The sequence below is a fragment of the Panicum virgatum genome, chromosome 7K (genome assembly GCF_016808335.1).
Source record: "Panicum virgatum strain AP13 chromosome 7K, P.virgatum_v5, whole genome shotgun sequence".
Classification (NCBI taxonomy): Eukaryota; Viridiplantae; Streptophyta; class Magnoliopsida; order Poales; family Poaceae; genus Panicum; species Panicum virgatum.
Genome location: NC_053142.1, coordinates 22,233,411 through 22,244,044, shown reverse-complemented (window position 1 = coordinate 22,244,044; position 10,634 = coordinate 22,233,411). Strand labels below are relative to the sequence as shown.

General features: G+C 43.5%; 1 long non-coding RNA gene across 1 annotated transcript; it reads left to right on the top strand.

Annotated features, from left to right (window-relative positions):
* Positions 1-886: 886 nt before the first annotated feature.
* On the top strand, positions 887-1,883 carry LOC120642955. The gene is made up of 2 exons (XR_005662808.1): positions 887-1,328; positions 1,704-1,883. It is a non-coding gene; the product is annotated as an uncharacterized LOC120642955 (long non-coding RNA).
* Positions 1,884-10,634: the final 8,751 nt, after the last annotated feature.

Here is a 10,634-nt window from a genome sequence, read left to right as displayed (position 1 = left end):
TATTATTTTATTTTGAAATAATTGTATTAGAACAAATTGATTATATGTGAAAAAGTGCAAATAGTTGTACAAAATATAACATATTAAATTTTGAAACTAGTTCTAATAGAATTTATAATAATTATTATAACAAATAAACTTTGTTTTAAGTGAATAGGAATTGGAAAATCATGTGAAACAACAAGTCAACAAGTAGAAAATTTGTTCCGTTGGAACATGTGTACAGATATCATATGGAACAAGAACTCATATCTCGGGTGAAACAAAAGATACGACGACGTGAAAACAAATGTTTTGATCAGGTGGAACAAATGTAGATATGCGTAGAACACATACTAATATTATGTGGAATAAATGATCTGATCGGACGAATGGACCAAAATATATTTAACTAGAGGAACAAATATAGATGTCACGTGGAACAAAACATATATTTTTTTTGAAACGAAGGAACAAAACATATTGAAATGCAAAAAAGGATGAACTACATTAACTGAAAAGAAGAAGAAAAGGCACAATGGTATGATCGTATGGAATAAATATTTTTTTAACTAGTGGAACAAATATAGATATCGCGTGGAACCATTGTGGATGTGGAATGATTGCTCAACTGGAATATCTATATCTCTATACTATAAGGAACCAAAATAATTGAAAATATTTTTCACCAAGATTAATATAATTATACCCTCATGATGTCCTCACCTGTCAGACCTCCAACCTTGAGGATCCATGATGGACCTATAAAAATTGAAAGATGCAAAACGTATCTGCCCCTAACCAAATTATTTTGTCACCGCAGGGATTGCTTACCCGCCCGCCTGTACCCACATTCATCCTTCCATTTGTGTCGCAAAAATTACGGCTGTTGATTGACTCGATCAAATCTACACGCGTTTGACTCGGGCTGCAGAGAGCGAGGGCGCCGACGACCATGGCGAGCTGGCCAAGGCGCAGGCCTTGCCTGTGCACCATTCCTTCGCGTGCTGTGCAGCAAGCTCCCGCGACCGCCCATGTGCCCCTCCTCGCGGCGCGCAGGGAGCGCCGGCAGCGCCCCGTCTGCCCCTCCCTCGTGTGGCGCAGGGAACGTCGCCGCCGGTCCGTGCGCCCCTCCCAGTTCCCCGCAATTGAGGGCGTCCAGTAGCGCACAGAGCTCTGTGGTCGGGAAGGCCGGCGCGTCCTCGGTCGACTCCGGCGGCACGTAGCTGAGGCAAGGGGAGGGCCCCGCAGCGCGGCCGCGGCAGCGAGGGGCGGTGGAGCGGAGAGCGCGCCGGCGGCGAGAAGCCGCACGTGCCATCCCCCGTGGAGGTGAGGCCGAGGCCTGCTGGGTAAGCGCTCAGCTCCATTCAATCCCCTGCATACGATGTGTTTGATGAAATGCCTAATAGAAGAATATAAGTAGGGACTTGACACTAACCGGCTGATTTGTGCACGGATTGCAGAAAAGCAAGTGTACTTAGGTGATTTGCTGAGTCCTCACATTTTTACCTTAACCATTCAGTTGTGCTACGGTAGGAAATATTACAGTTCATGAACTGATTTTGTTATGTACGATAGAATTTTTCTGGTTCTTTCCATAGGTCAATAGAGAATTGATTTTTTTTTTGTAATTTTCTGTACATAAAGCATAGAAGATGATTTTGATATTGTTTAATGGTTGGTTCCTCTTCTGGTATACATCTAATAATTTTTTATTTGTGCAGGATTATACATGGTCCATCTATTGGATCATGGGTAAAATTTTTCTTTAACCATGATTGCTCGCAGTTTAAATGTGGTTGTTTATGAAGTGAATCTCCCTCGATTCTAAGAGCTCAACTTTCATTATGCCAAAAAAAGAAAATGTTCACCAGTAGCTCAATATATAATTTCACTCTCAAATAGTCTAACATGTCATCAGCGTGATCGGATTACAGAAGCATGAGGGCCTGTTCTTTTCCTTCATGTGATCTTTCTATATTTCCTTTCCGTATATAAACTGTGTCAGTTTGCCGTTTAGATGCATGGTAAATTGACTCTCCTGTGTCGGCTTTCACATATAACATAAAATAGTTTGGGGTTATAATCTCTGCTAATCCCTACTCAGCGAGGAACATTTAACCTAAAGGATGGCATGAAGTTGATATAGGACTTCTTGTCCAACAGAAACGAGTAGTCTGTGTGTATAGGTACTATATTTTCTGCTTGTAGCATTTCAGTTTGTTACCAGTGTGCATCTCAAAGTATAAATATGAGATTTGGCATTAGCTTTGGCAAGAAAACTGATCCAGAAAAAAACTTGTGAACCTAAACTGTGGATATCATTTTTGTCATTTGAATATCTTGTAACACATCTATATTGTTTTGCAGAATGTGTGACATCTAGATAGAACATCTACCCATTTATCAATTCAACCTCCAGTGTCCAAGCCATGCTGATATTGGTGAGAGGATAGATGTGTTACGTCTAGGATTCACTCGATGTCTTTGTTGACACAGAATCGTGCCAAACACACCTGAATGCGCTAGAACGCCCGAACGATCGTCAAAACGATCAACACCCGCAAAACCCTGGGCAGGCCGGTCTGACCGGTGCAGGCGGGGGCTCTCTGGAAACCTAGAACAGCGAGCTCGAGAGGGACCCCGTCTGAGCTTGTGAACGTAGGGTTGTCCTGAGGTCGGCAGGCCACTCAGAACGTCTTCAAACGCCGTCGAGACGAAGGAAGAAAGCAATCTAGGGTTGGAAAAGGCTAGGGTTTGAGAGAATAAAAGTAATGCGGTATTTTGATTGATTCGATTGGGAATAATCTCAATCGGCCTTAGTCTTTATATTTATAGGCCGGAGAAGACGTACCCCTTCACGAGTAGGATTACATAAGGACTCTTTACAAAAAACCCTAATTCTACTCGGACTGTACAGACCAGACTGGTCTGACCGGTCAACCCGACCGGTCGGCCTCGACAGATGCCAATTTTGGCTGTCAACATATGGCCCCCTGTTTTTTAGTGAGTTTACAAGCTAAAAAGCAAAAACAGAAGTATTCTATACAACACTAGGGCCTAAAAATACTGCTAAGGACGATTTTCATAAATCGGCCATCTTTTTTCTTCATGCATCTTGCCACACGCTGGGGTAGAATTTCTTCAAGTACTTCCCATTGATAGCTCTAGGTAGTAGATCTCCTTGCAACGTCTCCAGCATGTAGGAATTCCCGAAGATAACCTTAACAACTCTATATGGACCCTCCCAACTTGGCGACCATTTACCAAACTTATTACTTTTTATCCTAAGAGGCAATATTGTCTTTCAAACTAGATCTCCAACCTGAAAAGATTTATCCTTTACCTTCTTGTTGTAAGCTTTAGCAACTCGAAGCTTGTCTTTTTCAATCTCTTTCAAAGCCTCCATCCGCTTGTCGGTCACTTCATCAATGATATCCATCATTGAATTATAATAATTAACGGCGGAAAGATCGTTTTGCCTAGTCAATCTATAAGCGTCCAGATTTACCTCAACAGGTAAAACGGCCTCTTGACCATACATAAGCTCAAAAGGAGTAACCTTAGTAGCACCATGACGAGATATACGATGAGCCCACAATGCTTCGGATAACACTTCATGCCATCTCTTAGGATTTTCTTCTATTTTCTTCTTAATAAGCTTGATCAAAATCTTATTACTTGACTCGGCCTGCCCATTGGCCTGAGCATAATATGGAGATAAATTGAGCAACTTGATCTTGTAAGATTCGATGAATGCACGCACCTCTTTTGATATGAATGAAGAACCTTGATCCGTAGTCAAAGTTTGAGGAATACCGAATCTATGAATAATATGCTCGGTTATGAACTCAATCACCTCTCTATGTGTCATATTCTTCAAAGGAACCGTTTCGGTCCATTTAGTGAAATAATCCGTAGCAACCAACACGAAGTGATGCCCCTTTGAAGATATAGGATTAATTTGTCCAATAAAATCTAATCCCCAACCTCGGAACGGCCATGGTTTAATGATAGGATGCAACGATGCAGCGGGTACTAATTGTAAATCTCCAAACCGTTGACATTCTTCACATCCCTTATAGTACTTGAAACAATCTGAAATCATGGAAGGCCAATAAAAACCGGCTCTCCGAAGTAACCACTTCATCTTAGGAGCCGATTGATGAGTACCACAGATGCCTTCATGAACTTCCCCCATAGCCACTTTGGCCTGATTCGAGTCTAAACACTTGAGAAGCAAATCTTCGGCGGTCCGACGATAAAGTTTATTTTCGGCCCTTTTCACAGCCGAATTGGTATTTTCTGCTGACTGGGCGGTCAGACCGGTCACTGGACCGGTCAGACCGGTCTGGGCGGTCAGACCGGTCGCGTCAACCGGTTTGACCGGTTCGTCCAGAACCTACAACTCGACTTCGATCTGCATCGGTTTCCTAATGTTGAATTTTTATTTTCTAATATTATAACCAGATGCTTGTTGAGCCAGAGCGTTAGTCTGTCCATTTTCTTCTCTTGGCAACTGTCTTATAATAAATTCATCAAAAGAAGAAATAATGTCAAGGCATTAATCAAGATATGCATTTAATGAACCATTATAACATTGGCATACCTTGGATACTTGCTGCACAACGAGAAGCGAATCACCAAAAACTTCAACATGCTTCACGCTCATGGATTGTAAAATCTTCAAGTCAAATAACAATGCTTCATACTCAACTTGGTTATTTGTGCAATATTCTTCTAATCGGTTTGAGAACTCAAAAATAGCACCATTTGGAGATATAAGGACAGCACCAATTCCTCTCCCATCATCACAAACCGATCCATCAAAATAAAGTTTCCATGGTGTTTAAAAATATGGCCGATTTCTAAATCATGCTCATCGTTAATCTGATGCTCAACAATAAAGTCGCTACGATTTGGCCTTTCATAGATTTCAAAGGTTCACAAGCCAAATCATACTCTATCAAAGCATATGCCCACTGTTAGCGCCAACCAATGTCACCAGCGATGATGCCCGCAGATGCCAATTTAGGGTGGCCGTATTTCATGAACCACGAATAAATCCGCAAGCGCACGGAATACCGCTGTAGCATTTTACCCGGGAGTATACCGATGTGTCATTTATATTTCCACAGAGAAGGCGATGAGTGAGAAGATATATAGATTAGTTGGTGAACTCTATCTAGATTGGATATTCTCATGCATAAACAGGGGTAAGATAATAACATGGTAGGAGGTAGTGTGACACACACACAAACTACCCTCTTGAATAAATAAAAGATAAAAAGAAAGTTAAAAGATGCTTTAGGCCGGGAGCAAGGTAAAAGTCAGAGCTCGAGTCAGCTGTACAAGGCTAGCTATATCTACACTTTTTCATTGGTTAGCTCGTTAGAGATTAAACTACACAACAGGGAGATCGCTATCGAAGTAACGGGAGGAGCCCGTACACCCCGGCGACTTTATGTACCTCCTACCCCCCATACCGAACGTAGAGGATTACTAAAAGGCTCGAACAGGACTGTCACCACCTGCCGGCTACCTCTACAAACCGTGGCTATAGTTGACATCCAGCAACTCTTAGCTAATCTAGACACCATGTCTGCACTAGTAAGGGATACTCTAGTGTCCCGCGCGGAGCCCCCACCCTCCGAATGGACAGACATCACACTAGAGCAATCATACGAATACTAGAGCAGTTGATAGAGTTCTAAGAACAAAAGACTAACCATCTCCAACACAGGGCGATCATGCAATGCAAGCATTGAATAATAAAACAACCATGACAAAAAGCATATACTCGATAACTCAGAATATACTTCAAGCAGATATCGGTAACCATATTCTAATTCTATTACAAACGATCGAATATTACAAGAGAGAGCTAGAGATGAACCCATACCAGACTCTCGAGCAACTCCGGCGACTCGATGACTCCTAGACTTCTCCTAAACTCCACTAAGCCCAAAGACTATGCAAGGAATGCAAGAGAGGAGATGAGAGGTGTGGTGTGTGTGTCCTATTCTCCACCCCCTCCCTCCCCCCCTTGTATTTATAGCAGGGAGCCACGGGGTGAAGCCTTCACAACTGACGTAGGGGACCAATGGGGAGACGCCACATGCCCTGGTTGAGGCGGTGGGGCCCACGGGCCAGGTCGGCCGGCCAGGTAGGTCGGTCGACCTGCCCGGGCCACCAACCGCTCCCAACTTCTTCTGGCAGGCTGTCTTGGGCCTCTTTGTCTGATCCACGTTGGGGTTGGCCTGTCTTGCCTTGTTTGAATTGGGTTCTTGCATCACTTTTGGTCCATCTGAGTCTGAATCGGTGCTCTGATAATTTTTGTGATTTTATGTCGGGCCAAAGTGTGCTTGTAACATGCATATTAGCTTGAAAACACAACTTGCATATTCTAAAAGGTAAAGTGTGGTTTAGGGACTTTATTGGATAAGGATGCGTGTAAGAAATGCAAACTCTCATGATTTTCTGATCAAGTTGACACCTGGAAATGGTCGTTAGTGAGCGTCAACACCCACTTGCCGATTCTACTACTCAAAATCGTCTTTTGCAACATATATTTTATCACATCGGTTTGACATACCACTATGCAAGTACTAGATAGTAGATAATGTCGCAATTTAGTATATGCATAATATAAGGATAAGCACAACTTCTCAATAAAAATATACTTTGTTTCCGCATCAATAAGTTGTCGGCCTATGTAAGTAATCACATACTCCTTTTCTTCGATCTCTTGAGTCAAAACAGCTCTAAAATCGCCCCAGCGGAGTCGCCAAAAAGTATGTTGACACAGAATCGCGCCAAACACACCTGAATGCGCTAGAACGCGCGAATGATCGTCAAAATGATCAACACCCACAAAACCCTGGGTAGGCTGGTCTGACCGGTTCCGCCGACCGGTCTGACCGGTGCAGGCAGGGGCTCGCTGGAAACCTAGAACAGCGAGCTCGGGAGGGACCCTGTCGGAGCTCATGAACGTAGGGTTGTCCTAAGATCGGCAGGCCACTCAGAACGTCTTCAAACGCCGTCGAGACGAAGGAAGAAAGCAATCTAGGGTTGGAAAAAGCTAGAGTTTGAGAGAATAAAAGTAATGCGATATTTTGATTGATTCGATTGGGAATAACCTCAATCGGCCTTAGCCTTTATATTTATAGGCCGTGGAAGACGTACCCCTTCACGAGTATGATTACATAAGGACTCTTTACAAAAATCCTAATTCTACTTGGACTGTACAGACCAGACTGGTCTGACCGGTCGGCGGTCGGCCTCGGCAAATGCCAATTTTGGCTATCAACAGTCTTGTGGATTCACTCTTTATGCAATCATGTAAGTCTACCCATGGTTTGCATGAGCAAATCTGATAACCCTTTATTAAGCTACCTTAATGATGATTTAAGTGTCAGGCTAATTTTAACAAATCTGATTGAACTGGTGATCCTATCAGGTTGTGTTCTTCATAAACATTATTTGTTGACATTCCGATGTTTTGTGCCATGTTCCAATTGTTTTTTTTTTCATTTCAGTTTTGTCTGTATGCACTATTTGATGGTATATATTATGGGAAATATATTTTCATATGCCATGGATGGACCTAGGATTGAATATTATATAATTTAATTAACCCCAGTTTTGTTGATCTTAGCCTTGAAATCGTTGGCCTTTTGGGACATACAAGTAGTATTATCTACTTTTCTTCTTCTGCAGGCTGATATCCATGACAAAGATGTACTGGAACAGGTTTTCGCTTCAGCAAGGTAAAGTTCATTGCAAATTAGTAGTCAATGTATTTCTGTTCAATAACACTTGTTTAATGTTTAGCTTGACTTCTGTGTATAAATGCATATGCGCTGAAAGTTTATTCATATTTGTACTACCGTTTTCTAGATTTGATGCTGTTATTCATTTTGCTGGACTGAAAGCTGTTGGAGAATGTGTGCAAAAGCCATTGCTCTGCCTCTATTATGATCATAATGTTGTTGGTACAATAAGTCTTCTGGAAATTATGTCAGCTCATGGATGTAAGAAGGTATTTACCATATTTCTAGGGTACCATGTGCTACATGTAGTCTTTTGAGCACGTGCAATGTTGATGATAGTGAACTTAGAATTTTTTTACTTTTGATGACTAGCAAGCTATTAATTATTCTCTCTTCTGATTACCATTAGTAGTTTTCCAAATTTGACTACCCTTAGCACGGAATTGTCGGAAAATTCAAAGTGCCCAAGAACTGGAAGATTGCAAAGATGTAACTGGTCAAATTAAACTGTATGATTCTTTTTTGTGTGAAGCATAGATCTAATTAAACTTGGAGATCAAATAACTTCATTGCCATATAAATTTGGCAGGGGTGCTGGGTCCATATGGTTTCACGGTCGCCGTGCCCGTGGTCAGGAGGAGCTGGTGTCTAGCGGCATGGGCGAGCCAGAGAGCTGCACGACGCGAAGCGTGGGAAACAATTGGATAAGGCTCGGGGCTTGAATGAAGGTATAAGGATAGAAAAGTACCGGTCAAATCGTCAAAGCCTCGAGGGGGTCTCGGCTCAGCGTAGTGCTAGAGCGAGAGGGCTCGTCGAGTAGTTATTGCCTCCTTATTTATGAAGTCATACTATATTTGTTGCATATCTGAATAATTACTGTAATTTGTAAACAATATCGTGGTACGGATTTAATGGTGGGTGTATATGTTGGAATATCGTCACTTCTGGATTTTTATTTAATCAATTTGATCTTAGAGTGTTTTTGGTAGAATCCTAGATTTTGGTAAAAAAAACATTGGCCCTGTTTGTTTTAGCTTTCTGCAGCTTTTGCTACTCCAAGTAGCTGGAAAAGCTACAATCTACCCCAAACGGACTTGCTTTTCTCAGTAGCGAGGAGATGCAAAAGCTAATTTTTGCCTACGGTTGAAAAGCTCGGCGGGAGGAGCTTCCCGAGCTTCTGCGCATGAGGGTTAGAAACCTCCCCATCAAATTTGTATAGAATTACCCGCTTCTGCCACTGGTATATATAGCAAAAATCTCCCGTTCCCCACCTCCTTCCCGAGCGCTCCTGTCGTGCGCCGCCCCGCCTCCCGAGCGCTCCGCTCGCGCCGCCCCTCCCTGGCGCGAAAGCGCCTGGTGCACCCTGCTCCCCGTTCCCCTCCGTCGAACCCCGCTCCTCGGTCCCCTCCATCGCCGGTCGGACCTTGCTCCCCGCTCCCTCCGTCGCCGGTCGGCCCCCGCTCACTCCGTCACCCGTTGGCCCAAGCGGCGGCGGCGGCTTCCCTGCACCCGCGCCCACAGATCCACCCGACGATGTGCTCCTGCTTGCCTATCCGTGGCCAGAAGACGTGCCCCCGTGCAAGCTGTGGAGGCAGCGGCCTTGCACAGTTGCCGTCGGACCCCGCTCGTTGGTCCCCTCCGTCGCCCTCAGCTCCCATCCGTCGCCCGTTGGTCCCGGCTGTAGATCCCGTCGGTGCTCCTGCCCTGGACCCCCCGCAGTAGCAGATCCGGCCGACGCCTTGCCTCTGCTCACCCATCCGTGGCTAGAGAACGTGCCCCCCTGGAAGCAGCAGCGGCCGGCGTCCCTGTCCCTGCACTCACGCCCACGGTAAGCACCCTGCATCTTTCCCGCCGTAGTCAGTAGTTCTAGAGATTTATGCATAGGGTTTATAAGATTGGATTTAATCAGGTCATGGGTGAAATTTCGATGAGCCTAGATAAATGTATGGGTCTGAGTACTTTTATGTTGCTTATTATTGAAGTAATTTTGATAGTATAGATGGAGAAAGAGAAGGTGAAGACACCAAAAGCAGTATGGGATGCATATGCAACCAAAATATTTTGCCAGATATGTAAGGAAGAAACTCTAGCTGGGAATAGGCCAGGGACTACCTTGAGTTCCATTGGGTATAAGAACCTTGAGGATGCTATTTTTTGCTATTTTGCCAGATATTTTGCCAGGTTGCATGAAACATTGTTCGAGAATTATGGGCTTAAGTGCACTAGAGTTATGAGCTCTGTTGAAGCCTTGGGAATGTTCTTATGGATGTGTGGTGGTCCTCAATCATTTTATCACTGTTGAGAATATATTCAAGTGATCCACTGAAATAATTAGTCGAAAATTTAGTGAAGTCCTGGAGTCTGTCAATCTGCTAGCTGGAGACACCATCAAACCAAAAGAACCACAATTCAGAATAGTGCATCCAAGGCTTCAAGATGATCAGTTTTCACCCCACTTCAACAATTGCATAGGTGCCATTGATGGCACACATGTACGTGTTGTCGTGCAAGCAAATGAGATGATTCCTCACATTGGCCGTCATGGATACCCAACACAGAATGTCATGGCTGTGTGTGATTTTGATATGAGATTCACATTTGTTGTAGCCGGATGGCCTGGATCTGCGCATGACTCGAATATTCAATGATACTTTGTGCCGCTACTCAGATGCATTCCCACATCCTCCTGAAGGTAATGGCCGAAAATCATGTCAATCTTTATTTGTCATGTTGTTCCATATATGTGATCTCATATTATTTTGATATATAGGAAAATATTATCTTGTTGATTCTGGATATCCCAACAAGAAAGGTTTCCTAGCTTCCTACAGAGGGAAAAGGTATCATTTACCTAAATTTCAAGGTGGCCAAAGGCCAAGTGGT